Source organism: Arachis hypogaea, chromosome 2 (assembly GCF_003086295.3).
Source record: "Arachis hypogaea cultivar Tifrunner chromosome 2, arahy.Tifrunner.gnm2.J5K5, whole genome shotgun sequence".
NCBI lineage: Eukaryota > Viridiplantae > Streptophyta > Magnoliopsida > Fabales > Fabaceae > Arachis > Arachis hypogaea.
The window spans coordinates 69,951,629-69,957,349 of NC_092037.1; the positions used below are offsets into that span (position 1 = coordinate 69,951,629).

Here is a 5,721-nt window from a genome sequence, read left to right on the forward strand (position 1 = left end):
CTGTATCCTCTCCCATGGTTGTTAAGCCTGTGAACTTGGATTTTGACCAGTGTACCCCTGTTAAGGGATTTGTGGTCAAGAGTGTCAGTTCTTTTATCTCGCCGTTGGTTAGAGTTAGGGCTGGTGGTAATGGTGGTGGATACGGATGCGGGACCGTCATGAAAGTGGATAGAACAGAAACGGTGGTGGCAGCGGTGACTATAGAGAAAAAAATGTGAGAAGCAGAAGAAGATGGGAGAAAAGAAAGAAGATGAGGATATTTATGTAATTTATTATTTTATTTTATATTTTTTTAAGACCACCAAAAATCTGAATATACTTTTTCCACCTAAGACGAAGTCCAATTTCAAATACATTTGAAGATTCTCTTGCCAACAGCGACTCGCTTCCAAAGATAAATATTCTTTTAGTTCGATGTGCCATTTGTATGTACTTTATCCTTTATTAGTAATATAAAAAAAATGTAATTATTCTTTTTAGTTTCTATAACTTTACTAAATTTACAGTTAGATTTTTATATTTTTTTTTATTATGTTCTTACACTATTTTTAATTTTATAATTAGATCATTTTTATGTCAAAAATGTTAAAATTAATAGAATATTCCTCTAAAAAAATATGTGATCAAAGATCTAGTTAGGTTCTTAATTACAGATGCTTTCAATTTGAAGAGAAATATTCAGTCAACACTAATATTTTTTACACTATGAATGATCTAATTACAAAATTAAAAGTAGTGTAAAAATTCAATTAAAAATAAAAAATATATATAAAAACCTAATTAAAAATTGGTTAAATTACACAGTTGGTCCCTACACTTTAAAAGTTTGTAATTGGGTCCCTAAAAAAAATTAAAATTTTTAATTTAGTCCCTGCCGTTCAAAAAGTGTTTAATTTAACAGAATATTTTTAGTATAAGCTGAGAATATTCTGTTAAATCAACACTTTTTGAACAGTAAAGACTAAATTATAAATTTTAATTCTCTTGAGAGACTTAGGGTCCGTTTGGAAAACTTTAGAAGTAATTTTTTTTTTAACTTTTGACTTATGAAAAGTAGTAGTATTAATGTCGGGTGCAATTTTCAAAACCAAATTACAACTTTCTAAGAAGCTATTTAGGAGCTTATAAAGAAGTTAAAAAATTACTTCTCTCATAATACTTATACTTTTTATCACATTTCTATAAAATAAGCATTTTTAGAGTTAAAAATCCAAACACAAAATAACTTATTTATAAGTTACTTTTAACAGAGTCATTTATTGTTTAAGTTATTTTATCAAAATGAACTTAATTAAGTTGGTTATCCAAATTGGACCTTAATTACAAATTTTTAAAATGTAGAGACCAATTTGTAATTTCACTAAAAGTGTAAGAACTAATTGTATAATTTAACCTTAAAATTTTAATAAAATTATATAGAGACGAATAAAATAAACAAACTAGAAAGCACAAAATTAACAATTACAAAAACCAACATCAATTCAAAAAGTAGTACGTCAATAAATCAAATCATCCAAATCCAAATACAAATATACTTCTTTTTGGATTTTGGAATGATTCTAACAAGAATCTCAATCATGTCCCAAAGAAATGAAAATACTCCATTTAACAACAAAATTTATCAAATTTGACCTCGACATAAAAAAAAAAAAAAACATAAAATGAAAACACCCATTTTTAACTACCAAATTTGTTAGTCTATGAGAAGCATAACATTAATAATAAAAAAAAAACACATAACAATGTAACATTAAGGAAGAAGAGTAGATATGAAAAATTGTAAAGTTGCACAACTCCCTCCTGCAAACTATTTGCTTCCCGCCAAAAGTCCTGCTTCACCTTGGTTCCCTTGCAGCACTAGGCATTCTCTTGCCGAAAACCTCTCATCATTTGCTTCCTCATTAGGGTTCTGCGTTGTTCCAGAATATTCCGTAGGATGTAGGTTCTGCTTTGGATCTAATGTTTAAGGAGTTTTATTTGATTTTTGTTGTTGTTTTTGGGTTTGGTTTGGTTTTTAGTTGACGATAGAAATGAAAAAAAAAAATACTTTGGATGTAGATATAGTTAAAGGTGGAGCATTTTATGAGGGGGATTGGTGGGTTTCATATATTTGGATGCGTCAAGATTGTGTTTGGATTTAGAAATCTTCGTAATCTTTAACTATGTATGCTTTTTGCAGGCCTTATCCTCTCTTGGCTAATTGTTGTTGAAATCCATCGGATCCCTAACACTATTGAAACCAAGCTTTAAGATCTAATCCAACAAAAAGTCTTCAAAATGAAAACAAAACTTTGAAATAAACCATGATTAATTAAATTATCTTCGAGAATTTTGTTTTATATGATATTGTAAATGCCACAAATACTTTCTTCGATAAATGATTGATCCTTCAGCTATATAAAATACATTAATTTAGGATATTATATATTATTATAGTATACATTTAGATATATCTTGTATAAATTAATATGTAATATATTAAAAAAGTCATTCAAATAAAGATGTCTAAAATATCTTTTTTTAAATATATTTTTTAATAATTAAAATTTGACACATATAATCAATTAAATTGTGTTATTTTTTGTCAAAATTAGGCCAGACAAATTAATTTGACTGAAAAAATAGTGAATCAAATCTTAAACTAGTCTAAATTAATATTATTTTCTATAAAAAATGACTACAATATCTCTATTATAAAAAATAACCAAAATATTTTTATTATATATAACAATTTTGAGAATCCTAACTAAATTCTAATCTTTTTCTTCTTTGCAGTCATAGGATTCGGAATTATGATATATATATATATATATATATATATATATATATATATATAATAAGAGTATTTTAGTTATTTTTTATTATAGGAATATTGTAGTTATTTTTATAAAAAAAATATTAATTTAGACTAATTTAAAATTTAATGATTGATTTTTTAGTTAAACTGATTTGTTCGGTCTAATTTTAATAAAAATAAAACAATTTAATTAATTATATGTGTACATTAAATTTTAATTATTAAAAACATATTAAAAAAAAAGACACTTTTAACATTTTTATCGAAGTAACTCCATATATTAAATATGTTCTAATAGACAAAATTTAAAACTAAAAAAGTTAAAGAAATGATCATATCAAAGATATATAATTAATAGAAACCAAAACTTAGATATACTTACAAGAATTTCTTGTTGTACTGGGCAACAAGACGGACAGTGCATTCGATCCGTTTTGTTTTATCTGTCGGAAAAAGTTGACTGCATTTGCGGATAATGCAATTCTTAACACATTCTTTCTTCATTTTCAAATTGTTCTTATAGCGTATCGTGCACTCCTTGGCACAGTATTCTAGAGAGCCAGATGCAATATAATAAGATGTAGTCCAAACCTCTTCAGGAATAGTTTCATGATGAAACTCATCTATCGCACCAGAACAAGTAATTACTAAAATCATTAACATTGCAATTGCAAGTGCTGCACTATTCTTAGCCATTGATCACTCTTCTTTTTTATCTTGAAAACATTAGTATATGATATGTAGTTCATATGCTTTATATAGGCTTAAAATATTCCCTAAATATTTGTTATGATTATTCTAGCCAGAACTAGTATATTCCTTTCTTAAGTCATGTCCCCTCATTGTAACAAGAGTTAGAAAATATTAATATATAAAAAAACCTTCTAATTTTTAGCGAATGAGGTTTTTGCATAGTTAAGCTTGAACATGTCTCTTGAACCATCTATGATAACTATTCATTAGATTATAATTTCATTTAATTGTGTAAGAACATATATGATATGATATTATGCTATATAATGAACTTCAGACGATGCTTAATATAAAATTTGAAAAGCTTCATATGCCTCATAAAATGTTATAGTTAACTTTCATTGGCCACTCATCATCAATCACTCTCCTTTTGTTTTCTCGCAATCGTAAATTTATGATAGATGATCATGTTTTATAAATACTTATTTTGTAAGATATGATTCCAGAATAACTAAGAACGTCTTACTAAATTCATGTCTTTTCCTTATATCAAGAGCTGCAAAATATTAATATAAGCAAAATAGAAACCTCCAATTTAGGCATTGTTTTCAATTGTTAATCATTCTAGTTGGAAAGACATATATATTCTAGCTCAACTAGAGGATATCTAATTAATTTTTGTGCAATAAGAACGAACTTATATGACGATATGGTGTGCATTAAACTGTGCTAAATATAAAATATATATATATATAGACCACAAAAGGTGGACATTAAGGCTTCATGCCTCATAAAAACATTGAAAAAATAATATTAATTAGGAGTTGCTTGTGTAACAAAAGTGAGGGGAAAAAAGATTAAATAATTAATTATAAAAATTACGTGATGTATGTACAATGGTGGCATAATGTAAATTATAGTTTAAAGCAAAAAAAAGGGAAACCATTTTGGTTTCTATGCGTGGCGCAAAACTATCTTCACTTAATTCTTCTGAATATTGAAAAGATTATATTGTTCTATAGTTTGAAAATGTGAAGAGAATTCACAACTTTCATCCATAGTCTTTGCCCCTTACAATGTATGAGGCTCCGCCCGTCCATAGACATACATGAATATAGTCCTTTACTAAAAATAATAATATATTACAGCAACAACTATACTTGCAAGACACTATAAGAAATAAGGGGTTTATGATAGTTGATGTTTTATATAGGGTTAAAATATTTTCTAAATATTTATTCTATATGACTAGCTTGAACTAATATATTCCTTTAGTTCATGTCCCCTCTTATACCAAGAGTTAGAAAATACTAGTTTATGATAATTAATGTTTTATATAGGTTTAAAATATTTGCTAAATATTTATTCTATATGACTAGCTTGAACTAATATATTCCTTTAGCTCATGTCCCCTTCTTATACCAAGAGTTAGAAAATACTAATAAAAAAATCTCTAATTTAAGCTAATGATGTTTTTGCATGGTTAATTAAGCTTGAACATACATGTCCTCTCTTGAACCATCATATTTGATAACTATTCATTAGATAATAATGTCGTCTAATTGTGTAATTAAGAACATATATGATATATTGTAATAAACATAATAATTCGTTCATAGGTTAGGAGTCCCAATCAATTTGAGTTAATTTAATAGTTAATTCACTAATTTATTTAAATAAGTGTTAAAATTTTAAATTTTACCTTATATATGTAGTAATTTATATTGGCGAATATTAAATCCTTAAATGAAACTTCAATTAACAAAAAAATTATTCTTCGTCTGCCAGAGAAGTCCCTTGTGTAACAATAATGATAAAGAGAAAAAAGATGTTATAGTTAACTAAGCCATGCATTGATCACTCAATCACTCACCTTTTGTTTTCTTGCAATCATAAGTTTATGGTAGATGAGTTAAAGGCTTATAATATTGTATAAATACTTATTATGTATGATATGATTTCAGAACTAAGATATATATGCCATACTAAGTTCATGTCTTCTCCTTATACCAAGAGCTACAAAATATTAAAATAAGGAAAATAGAAACCTCTAATTTTAGCAAATTGTTATTTTCAATTGTTAATTATTCTAGTTGAGCATTGATATTTCTCTTCATTCTTCAACCAGTAAATCTTTTTTATATAAATATTCAGTAAAGGGTATCTTATTAATTGTGTAAAATCTTATATAATATTTACGCATTAAACGGTGCTAAATAAAATATGTACCA

The 5,721-nt window shown here is 26.4% G+C and overlaps 1 long non-coding RNA gene across 1 annotated transcript; it reads right to left on the bottom strand.

The window, feature by feature from the left end:
* Positions 1 to 1,454: 1,454 nt before the first annotated feature.
* On the bottom strand, positions 1,455 to 5,441 carry LOC112747527 (uncharacterized). Its single transcript, XR_003174926.3, has 2 exons — positions 3,180 to 5,441; positions 1,455 to 2,230 (listed from the first exon to the last, which is right to left on the bottom strand). It is a non-coding gene; the product is annotated as an uncharacterized lncRNA (long non-coding RNA).
* Between the last annotated feature and the right edge of the window lie 280 nt (positions 5,442 to 5,721).